Here is a 12,026-nt window from a genome sequence, read left to right as displayed (position 1 = left end):
GAAATCGTTTTTATATATTCGAGTGTGTGTGTCCCCACAGAAAATGCTCTAGGTGCATTAAGTGCATTAACTCGGCGGAGTACTTCCACAGTACCAAGGCAAGCGTCGACTTCCGGAGTGTTGCACTGTGGGTAGCTATCCCACAGTTCCCGCAGTCTCCGCTGCCCATTGGAATTCTGGGTTGAGATCCCAGTGCCTGGTGGGGCTAAAACGTTGTCGCGGGTGGTTCTGGGTACATATCGTCAGGCCCCCGTTCCCTCCCTCCCTCCATGAAAGTAGCAGCAGACAATAATTTCGCACCTTTTTTCTTGAGTTACCTGTGCAGACGCCATACCACGGCAAGCATGGAGCCTGCTCAGGTAACCGTCACCGTATGTCTCCTGGGTGCTGGCAGACGTGGTACTGCATTGCTACACAGCAGCAGGAACCCCTTGCCTTGTGGCAGCAGACGGTGCAGTAGGACTGGTAGCCGTCATCGTCATGTCTGAGATGCACCTGGGCAGACATGGGTGCAGGGACTACATTAGAAGTGACTTGACCAGGTCATTCTCTTTAGTCCTGCAGTCAGTCCTATTGAACCATCTTATGGTGAGCAGGCAGGCAATATGGATTGCTAGCAGTCCTACTGTACCATCTTCTGCCAGGCAGGCAAGAGATGAGGATGGCTAGCAGTCCTACTGCACCATCTTCTGCTGAGCAGCCATGAGATGTGGATGGCTTGCAGTCCTTCTGCACCGTCTGCTGCCAGCCAAAGATGTAAAAGATAGATGGAGTGGATCAAAACAAGAAATAGACCAGATTTGTTTTGTACTCATTTGCTTCCCCCCTCCCCCGTCTAGGGGACTCATTCCTCTAGGTCACACTGCAGTCACTCACAGAGAAGGTGCAGCGAGGTAAATCTAGCCATGTATGAATCAGAGGCCAGACCAACCTGCTTGTTCCAATAAGAACAATTACTTAGGTGCACCATTTCTTATTGGAACCCTCCGCGAAGTCCTGCCTGAAATACTCCTTGATGTAAAGCCACCCCCTTTGTTGATTTTAATTCCCTGTAAGCCAACCCTGTAAGCCATGTCGTCAGTCACCCCTCCCTCCGTCAGAGCAACGGCAGACAATCGTTCCGCGCCTTTTTTCTGTGCGGACGCCATACCAAGGCAAGTATGGAGGCCGCTCAGCTCACTTTGGCAATTAGGAGCACATTAAACACCACACGCATTATCCAGCAGTATATGCAGCACCAGAACCTGGCAGAGCGATACCGGGCGAGGAGGCGATGTCAGCGCGGTCACGTGAGTGATCAGGACATGGACACAGATTTCTCTCAAAGCATGGGCCCTGCCAATGCATGCATCCTGGTGCTAATGGGGCAGGTTCATGCTGTGGAACGCCGATTCTGGGCTCGGGAAACAAGCACAGACTGGTGGGACCATATAGTGTTGCAGGTCTGGGACGATTCCCAGTGGCTGCGAAACTTTCGCATGTGTAAGGGCACTTTCATGGAACTTTGTGACTTGCTTTCCCCTGCCCTGAAGCGCATGAATACCAAGATGAGAGCAGCCCTCACAGTTGAGAAGCGAGTGGCGATAGCCCTGTGGAAGCTTGCAACGCCAGACAGCTACCGGTCAGTTGGGAATCAATTTGGAGTGGGCAAATCTACTGTGGGGGCTGCTGTGATGCAAGTAGCCCATGCAATCAAAGATCTGCTGATATCAAGGGTAGTGACCCTGGGAAATGTGCAGGTCATAGTGGATGGCTTTGCTGCAATGGGATTCCCTAACTGTGGTGGGGCCATAGACGGAACCCATATCCCTATCTTGGCACCGGAACACCAAGCCGGCCTGTACATAAACCGCAAGGGGTACTTTTCAATAGTGCTGCAAGCTCTGGTGGATCACAAGGTACGTTTCACCAACATCAACGTGGGATGGCCGGGAAAGGTACATGACGCTCGCATCTTCAGGAACTCTGGTCTGTTTCAAAAGCTGCAGGAAGGGACTTTATTCCCAGACCAGAAAATAACTGTTGGGGATGTTGAAATGCCTATCCTTGGGGGCCTAGCCTACCCCTTAATGCCATGGCTCATGAAGCCGTACACAGGCAGCCTGGACAGTAGTCAGGAGCTGTTCAACTACAGGCTGAGCAAGTGCAGAATGGTGGTAGAATGTGCATTTGGACGTTTAAAGGCGCGCTGGTGCAGTTTACTGACTCGCTTAGACCTCAGCGAAACCGATATTCCCACTGTTATTACTGCTTGCTGTGCGCTCCACAATATCTGTGAGAGTAAGGGGGAGACGTTTATGGCGGGGTGGGAGGTTGAGGCAAATCGCCTGAATGCTGGTTACGCGCAGCCAGACACCAGGGCGGTTAGAAGAGCACAGGAGGGCGCGGTACGCATCAGAGAAGCTTTGAAAACCAGTTTCATGACTGGCAAGGCTACGGTGTGAAAGTTCTGTTTGTTTCTCCTTGATGAAACCCCCCCGCCCCTTGGTTCACTCTACTTCCCTGTAAGCTAACCACCCTCCCCCTCCTTCCTTCGATCACCGCTTGCAGAGGCAATAAAGTCATTGTTGCTTCACATTCATGCATTCTTTATTCACTCATCACACAAATAGGGGGATGACTACCAAGGTAGCCCAGGAGGGGTGGCAGAGGAGGGAAGGAAAATGCCACACAGCACTTTAAAAGTTTACAACTTTAAAATTTATTGAATGCCAGCCTTCTGTTTTTTGGGCAATCCTCTGTGGTGGAGTGGCTAGTTGGCTGGAGGCCCCCCCACCGCGTTCTTGGGCGTCTAGGGGAGGAGGCTATGGAACTTGGGGAGAAGGGCGGTTGGTTACACAGGGGCTATAGTGGCAGTCTGTGCTCCAGCTGCCTTTGCTGCAGCTCAACCATACACTGGAGCACACTGGTTTGATCCTCCAGCAGCCTCAGCATTGAATCCTGCCTCCTCTCATCATGCTGCTGCCACATTTGAGCTTCAGCCCTGTCTTCAGCCCACCACTTACTCTCTTCAGCCCGCTACTTACTCTCTTCAGCCGGCCACCTCTCCTCCCGGTCATTTTGTGCTTTCCTGCACTCTGACATTATTTGCCTCCACGCATTCCTCTGTGCTCTGTCAGTGTGGGAGGACAGCATGAGCTCAGAGAACATTTCATCACGAGTGCGTTTTTTTTTCTTTCTAATCTTCAATAGCCTCTGGGAAGGAGAAGATCCTGTGATCATTGACACACATGCAGCTGGTGGAGGAAAAAAAGGGACAGCGGTATTTAAAAAGACACATTTTATAAAACAGTGGCTACACTCTTTCAGGGTAAACCTTGTTGTTAACATTACATACATAGCACATGTGCTTTCGTTACAAGGTCAAATTTTGCCTCCCCCCACCGCGTGGCTACCCCCTCAACCCTCCCCCCTCCCCATGGCTAACAGCGGGGAACATTTCTGTTCAGCCACAGGCAAACAGCCCAGCAGGAACGGGCACCTCTGAGTGTCCCCTGAAGAAAAGCACCCTATTTCAACCAGGTGACCTTGAATGATATCTCACTCTCCTGAGGATAACACAGAGAGATAAAGAACGGATGTTGTTTGAACGCCAGCAAACATACACTGCAATGCTTTGTTGTACAACGATTCCCAAGTACGTGTTACTGGCCTGGAGTGGTAAAGTGTCCTACCATGGAGGACGCAATAAGGCTGCCCTCCCCAGAAACCTTTTGCAAAGGCTTTGGGAATACATCCAGGAGAGCCGCGAATGCCAGGGCAAATTAATCCTTTCACATGCTTGCTTTTAAACCATGTATAGTATTTTAAAAGGTACACTCACTGGAGGTCCCTTCTCCGCCTGCCAGGTCCAGGAGGCAGCCTTGGGTGGGTTCAGGGGGTACTGGCTCCAGGTCCAGGGTGAGAAATAGTTCCTGGCTGTCGAGAAAACCGGTTTCTCCGCTTGCTTGCTGTGAGCTATCTACAACCTCATCATCATCATCATCATCTTCTTCGTCCCCAAAACCTGCTTCCATGTTGCCTCCACCTCCATTGAAGGAGTCAAACAACACGGCTGGAGTAGTGGTGGCTGAACCCCCTAAAATGGCATGCAGCTCATCATAGAAGCGGCATGTTTGGGGCTCTGACCCAGAGCGGCCGTTCGCCTCTCTGGTTTTCTGGTAGGCTTGCCTCAGCTCCTTAAGTTTCACGCGGCACTGCTTCGGGTCCCTGTTACGGCCTCTGTCCTTCATGCCCTGGGAGATTTTGACAAAGGTTTTGGCATTTCGAAAACTGGAATGGAGTTCTGATAGCACAGATTCCTCTCCCCATACAGCGATCAGATCCCGTACCTCCTGTTCAGTCCATGCTGGAGCTCTTTTGCGATCCTAGGACTCTCTCATGGTCACCTCTGCTGATGAGCTCTGCATGGTCACCTCTGCTGATGAGCTCTGCATGGTCACCTGCAGCTTGCCACGCTGGCCAAACAGGAAATGAGATTCAAAAATTCGCGGTTCTTTTCCTGTCTACCTGGCCAGTGCATCTGAGTTGAGAGTGCTGTCCACAGCGGTCACGATGGAGCACTCTGGGATAGCTCCCGAGGCCAGTACCGTCGAATTGTGTCCACAGTACCCCAAATTCGACCCGGCAAGGCCGATTTAAGCGCTAATCCACTTGTCAGGGGTGGAGTAAGGAAATCGATTTTAAGAGCCCTTTAAGTCGAAATAAAGGGCTTCATCATGTGGACGGGTGCAGGTTTACATCGATTTAACGCTGCTAAATTCGACCTAAAGTCCTATTGTAGACCAGGGCTAATAGATTAGTAAGACAAGATCTCCCTTTACAGAAACCATGTTGACTTTTGCACAACAATTTATGTTCTTCTATGCGTCTGACAATTTTATTCTTTACTATTGTTTCAACTAATTTCTCCAGTCCGGACATTAGACTTACCGGTCTGTAATTGCCAGGATCACCTCTAGAGCCCTTCTTAAATATTGGCGTTACATTAGCTATCTTCCAGTCATTGGGTACAGTAGCTGATTTAAAGGACAGGTTACAAACCATAGTTAATAGTTCCGCAATTTCACATTTGAGTTTTTTCAGAACTCTTGGGTGAATGCCATCTGGTCCTGGTGATTTGTTACTGTTAAGTTTCTCAATTAATTCCAAAACCTCCTGCACATCTCTCTATCAGTGTTACAGAGGGCGAACAATTTATGAGTTTACCTTGTATAAGCTTTATACAGGGTAAAACGGATTTATTTGGGGTTTGGGCCCCATTGGGAGCTGGGTATCTGAGTGTTGGAGACAGGAACACCTCTTAAGCTGTTTTCAGTTAAGGAAAACGGACTTAAAGGTAGTCTCAGCACATCAGTTGGCAGTTCCCAAGGGGTTTTCTGTGATACAACCAGTCACACTTGGCCTCCATAACTTCCTGTGACAATGAGTTCTAAAGTCTAATGGAGCATTGTGTGAAAAAATTATTTCCTGTTTCAAATTTCCTGTTCTATTTCTTTGAATGTTGTCTTGTTCTTTTGTTTTGAGAAAGGGAGAAGAGACGCCCCAATCTACCTTCACTAGCCCATTAATTGTTTTTATATACTTTTATAATGTTCCTCCTTATTTAAGTCCTTCCCAAGGTGGACAATCCCAATTTTTAAGAGAGAGTATCAGCAAGACTTAAGTGTGCATAGGGCATGTGCTGAGCCCCTGAACTGTGGGAATTTCACCCTTGAAAGGTGAAATGGTGCTGGAGTTTGTGCCCAGATTCTCCTTCGCGTTATAGTAAGAGAGAGAACTCCCATTGCCTTCAAAGGGACCAGCCAGCAATAGCCAGTCATGATGGTTAGCCACAGTTTATCTCCTTTTTTAAGACTTACATTTCAAATATGCAGGATAATTTCTACTCCAACACAGCCTTGCAAATAGCCCAGTGTGTTTGATCAGAGTGGGAAGCATGCACAGATCATCAGCTTCTCATTTGTTTTGGCTGTGACTAATTTTAAGCAATCATTCCCTTATTCTGACAATGTTAAGGACAAATCATTCCTTCCTATGGGAAGAAAGGAGGACTCCCACTGCATTCTCTCCTAAGAGCAGGGGGCTTCCTGGTCATGCAGAGAAGGCAGGCCATGACACGGTGAAATCCCATAACGTCTGAGGACTCCAGGATGGAGCCAATGTATTTTTATTTACACTACTTTTAAGGGTGGGATTTTCAAAGGCACTCACAGTGTTGGCCTAACTCTATTCCCATGTTTCAGAGTAGCAGCCATGTTAGTCTGTATTCGCAAAGAGAAAAGGAGTACTTGTGGCACCTTAGAGACTAACAAATTTATTTGAGCATAAGCTTTCGTGAGCTATTGGATTCATGCATCCGATGAAGTGAGCTGTAGCTCACGAAAGCTTATGCTCAAATAAATTTGTTAGTCTCTAAGGTGCCACAAGTACTCCTTTTCTCTATTCCCATGGAAATCATCAGGAGTTTTAACATTGTGGGAACAGAGTTAGGCCAATTTGGAGTACATCTGAAAATCCCATCCTAAAATGTACAGACAGAAAAGTGCCTCATGCTATGGATGGCTTCATTTAAACTGTGGGACTGTTTCATTTTAAGGATATGCTGACTTGAAGAAAACATTCTGGATTTAAAATAAACCTATTCGTTTCATCTCTCCCTCCTAGGGTGACCAGACAGCAAATGTGAAAAATCGAGACAGCGGGTGGGAGGGGGAGGGAGTGTAATAGGAGCCTATATACGAAAAGGACCCAAAAATCGGGACTGTTCCTGTAAAGTCAGGACATCTGGTCACCCTACTCCCTCCTCTATTTTTCAGAATTTTGTAAGTTAAGTATCTTTTTATAGTGCTCTGAGAGTACAGCCATTTGTATTGCAATATACTTCCCCTCGTTTGCAGTTCCGTTAGGAGAGGAGCACTAGCGTTCACTTTGTAGTCTTATAATTCAGTGGTTCTCAACCAGGGGTACATGTACCCCTGAGGGTACTCAGAGGTCTTCCGAGGGTACATCAGCTCATCTAGATATTTGCCTAGATTTACAGCAGGCTACATAAAAAGCACTAGCGAGATTAGTAAAAACTAAAATTTCATACAATGACTTGTTTATACTGCTCTATATACTGAAATACAAGTACGATATTTATATTCCAATTGATTTATTTTGTAATTATATGGAAAAAATGAGAAAGTCAGCAATTTTTCAATACTAGTGTGCTATGTACGTTTCTATTTTTATGTCTGATTTTGTAAGCAAGTAGTTTTTAAGTGATGTGAAACTTGAGGGTATACAAGACAAATCAGATTCCTGAAACAGGTACAGTAATCTAGAAAGGCTCAGAGCCCCTGTTATAATTCATATTCAGAACTATTTATGATGCAATACCATTAATGGTATCCTTCAGAGTTTATGGGTTAGACCCTGGCCTCATGGAAGCCAACGCAAATTTTATTGTTGGTTTCCACGGGTCCAGGATTTCACTCCATATCTGTATACCTCAGCCGGTTAGATTGCTTGACTAGTTAAACATAGTGCTCCCTCATTGTTTGCACCTAGATTTGGTATTTAAGAGAGGACTATGGCAGTGCTGTGGCACATCCTTCTATAACTAGGGATTCTTTCCATTGCTGGAGAAAAGGAAAAAATAAAAGTCTTCCCCAATTGCGCTTATTACGACAGTTGCTGTTGGGATCATTTGTGAATCACGGAGTTTCTAAAATAGTAGATGTTCCTCAATAGCATTTTAACTGAGATTACAGAGGTACATACAGAAGTGAACATAAAAGACAACTTTCAAATTATCAAACAGTTGCAGTTCCCATTTCAAAGCAGGTGAAAAAAGAATTGAACAGAGAATTAGTTCATATCTAAAGCTTTTTAATGTGTGAGGTGTTGTTGCTGAGGTTTTTTGTTGTTGTCTTTGCAAATTCTTGGGTGTCTGCCAGATCTTGTTAAAATGAGGCTGCTACATGCAGCAGTAATAATGCGTTGTTTGTCATGACTTGAGCTGGGGGGAAGAATATTTTTAAAAAATAAAATATGAATTTAAAGTAAATCTCAGAACATCCGTAAGTGCTTCATACATGTTATGTGCTCAGTGATGTTTTCAATCATATTAAATGAAACATTCTCACGGTAACTAAGAGAACTATTCATCTTCACCTCAGTCCTTTTGATCTCACCCGAGCTGTTCATACAACAATCACACAAGTGTAAATCAAGAGCCTACTAGATTTATAAATATGTAACAGGAAAACCAGAAAGAGAGAACCAGAATCAAGTCTGTCCCAAAAGAAAGAGAGTTTCTTTTTGATTATGGACTTTCTGAATCAGCGTATGTAGAACAACAGAGCTGAGATCTAATTAAAGGCTGGAGAAATCTTTTACAATAAGTCAATTATGTATAATTCTAGACAGTTTTAATATACAGTACTGAAAGTCCCCAAAAAATGAAAGAAAAATATAGACATTATTGAATTAGTCTGAAAAACTTGACAGTGAAGCACAATTGGTCTGGTTTTGAGAAATGGCCTCCATTTTTGTAGGTGTAATTTTGTGAGTATAATCAGTCACAAATGTAAATTATGGACCTAATCCAATGCCTGTGGAAGTCAAAAGAAAGCCTGCCATTGACTTTAATTGTCTTTGGATCAGTACCCATGAATATGTAAGACTGCTTTGCAAAAAAATAGCTTGCAGTGAAAATGTTATTGTTTGCACCTGCAATTAATGACAGATACAATTTACACCCTCATTAGCAGAGGCAGGATTGAGGTCTTTCTAAAAATCGGGCCCAATATCTTCTGAAGGTCAAGCTTCATTACCATAATGTTTTTCAGAAATGTGGAAGACACTCCAAGTTTTTAAACTATTGATCTACAAAGATGTGTCATTAAGGGTTCATACTCATTGTGCCACCTACTCCTGATCCATATGACCACAGCCCTATCCCTAACTTAAATGGACTTCAACAGAATGAGGAGATGGTTTCTTGTTTTGTTTTGTGCCTTTTAAGTCATCATGATGATATAACAGAGGTCTTGGATGCACCAATTATATAGGCCATATGATACAAAGTTTATGAGAAACCCAGAAGGACTATCACATGAAAATGAATAAAAGAGATCCAACTAGCATCTGAGTGTAGTTCTGTTTCTTGTCCCATCTGGCTTGAAACACAAAGGCACCTTGATTTTCCTGGTAAGTGGAAACAGGAGTTTATCTTATATGTGAAATCAAATATACACATTTCAGTTTTGTTCAGCTGAAAGCAGAGGAAACTGGGATAATATGATGTTCAGAGATGAGCAATTTACCTTTGGAAAAGCCACTTTCAGTAACAAACTCTGTGACAAGATACCAAAGGGATCTTTTCCTTCCCAAAAGGAAGGTAATGAAAAGAGTCCTCTCATGGTGTTCGAGAAATCTTGCTGATTTGTATTTCATCTCTGAACACAGAAAGTAAACTAATTCTTCTAAAATGACCTGACAGCACTTTCCATCATGAAAACTCTTATCCCAGACTTTATTTACTTGGAAATTCTCTCCTTGCCAAAACATACCATATGCTCAAGTCATGGTACCCCTTGTAGATAAGAGGACATCACGGGTCTTCCTACGTTGCCTCCCACCCTGGTGCACCCCACACAAGTGCCTGAGACAACTGCAGACTCCAGTCTACATTTTTCAGAAGTGTCTATGAGACACCTGAAAAGTGCTGAAACAGGCCCTCAGAAAAATCAGGCCTTGTGTAGGACTCCAAGATGTCAAATACAGCCAAGGCATAGACATTTCAGGGGTCTGAAAAGCAGCACGGACAACTAAGTACAGTCATGGCAATTTCAATCTGTTGCTAGTTGCGAAAGCAGAGTGAGGCGCTACAGTTTATTCATGGCAAAGGAGGACTCAGATGACAGACTGTGGAAAGGGTAGACTAGCACAAACCCTTCCAACAGACAGGAGGGATGTGAGGAGAGGACAAATGTTTCTTCTTCATTCTCTCAGTTGGAAGGCTAGGGGAGTTTCAAATGTATTAGACATCTCTTAGCCAATGGCTTAAGATGGAACCTCATAGCAGGGTCTAAGAATTGTAGCATCCTTGCCACCAACTGGTGGGATGGAGTGTGGCTCCTCCCCACAGGTCACAACTTTCCTAACAGTCTCTGTCTAGTAGGTAAAATTTTAAAATTGCAAAATTTTACAGTTATATGAGAACATTCAATGCATTCAAAGTGTACCTCAAGGTACCAGAAATTCACCCTTGTAGTGCTTTTCTTCCTAACTGCTCCACATGTCAGCTGAACATATGCAAGGTATTTTCCCTGTCAGAAATCCTAACTAAAGCCTGTTTTGGCTTCACTCTCCCACTAACTCTCCATAAACAAGGACAAAAGGTGAAAGACACGAATGATTCCCAAAGGGTACTTGGCCTCAATGTTCATACCTATCTGATAAATCCAGTCCAGGCTTAAATATCTTAAGACAAATAGTGGATTGGTCTCTTTCCAGTGTTCGGTCATATCCAGCTAGGGGTAAATGAACTGCTTAAGGGCCCAATTCTGCAATCCTTTTTCTGGATGAGAAGTGCATACTCCCCAAACACACCTATTGAAATCAATGGGCTAGACACTGTTTTGCTCCAGCTGCATACATGGACCAGGTCTCCAGAGAATATTCCTGGTGTAAGAATGTTTCCTGGGTGATGAAGAACAGCTGGAGTTGCTCTGTGCCATCATTTCTCACAATACCCGGTTTAGGGGGCTTGTCAGGGGAAGGAAGGGGCAGAGGAAGGAACAGGGTAGCATAACCAGAGTGCACTATGCTCCAGCTATTCTTGTCGGCCACAAAAGCCCGAAGGGGCCAGTGCAGATGAGCATATTTTAGAGCAGCCCAAAAGCTGCTCTAAATTATGCAAGACCCTAATCAGACCCCAAACAGCTTTAAAATAAGGGAAGGTACAAAATGACTTTAAATTTGGATTTTCCAATTGCTGAGTCATCACATTAGCACACCTACTGCAGGCTCCAAAGATATCTGTAAATCAACGTATGAAATTATCTCTGTTTCTACACTTCTTTGGCACCAGATTTACACAGAGTACACATTTTCAATTCTGCATAAGTGACACAGGAGCTTAAGTCCCATTTTCAAAAAGTAATTTCAGCACTTAGATCCAAATCACATTGATTTCATGAATCACTTAAGCACTTTTGAAAATGTTACCTATAAAACCTTCAGTTTTGCATGATTTATCCCTACGTAACCTCCGCTGAAAGAATCCCCAATTTCCTTCCCTGGTTTGGTCTATAGACTTTTTGAAAGTGATCTCCCTGGGAGCTGCTTGTGAGACGATTGATACTTGAGGACTGAAATAGCACAATTTAAAAACGCCAGCCACCTGCAAATTAGCAATAGTTTAATTCCCTTCAGAGTAATGAATCTAAGTAACTAAAAATATGGATACACTGGAAAATCCAGGCATAAATATTTGATTACTATAGCAGCTCATGTGAGAGGAAAGAGATCACCAAGTAACTATATAACATATATGAAAATCTGATTATTTATCTTATTCTCCCAGCTGAATTGCTAAAATGATGCATTGTATGTCAGGCTGGAGATAAAATGGCAAGAGTAGGAGAGATTTTAAATTTCAAGCAGCCCCTTTTTTTCTAAACCCAAATGGTATTGTGAAGCAGTGATGAGAGGTCAGGAACTCTGCTGGAGAGCAGGTGCCAACGTTTCCCTCTCTATTTCAGTCCGGTGACATGGGGTATTCTCGTGCAGTGACAACTTGTAATTGAGCTGCCAAATAAACGAGAAAAGAAATCAGGTAAGGTTAATTCCCCTATTTAATAGTGATCTTTGTACTATTTCCATCAAAAATTGGGCACACTTCCCAGCCCAAATTAAGACAATTTCAGAGGTTTTATTTACTTTTTTTTTTAAATGCAATCTTGAAATAAGAATGGGAAGCATCTCAAAAGGATAAGTCAGTCAGGGAATGGCATTTCCTCTGTCAATCCAAA

At 44.1% G+C, this 12,026-nt stretch overlaps 1 protein-coding gene across 1 annotated transcript in view; it reads right to left on the bottom strand.

Moving 5' to 3' along the window:
* The window catches only part of SPSB4 (splA/ryanodine receptor domain and SOCS box containing 4), a 309,660-nt gene that overhangs the window by 285,297 nt on the left and 12,337 nt on the right, over window positions 1-12,026 (bottom strand). The window lies entirely within an intron of this gene.

The sequence above is a fragment of the Chelonia mydas genome, chromosome 9 (assembly GCF_015237465.2).
Source record: "Chelonia mydas isolate rCheMyd1 chromosome 9, rCheMyd1.pri.v2, whole genome shotgun sequence".
Lineage (NCBI taxonomy): Eukaryota > Metazoa > Chordata > Testudines > Cheloniidae > Chelonia > Chelonia mydas.
The sequence above is the reverse complement of the archived record's forward strand: the minus strand, read 5'-3'. Positions and strand labels throughout refer to the sequence as shown.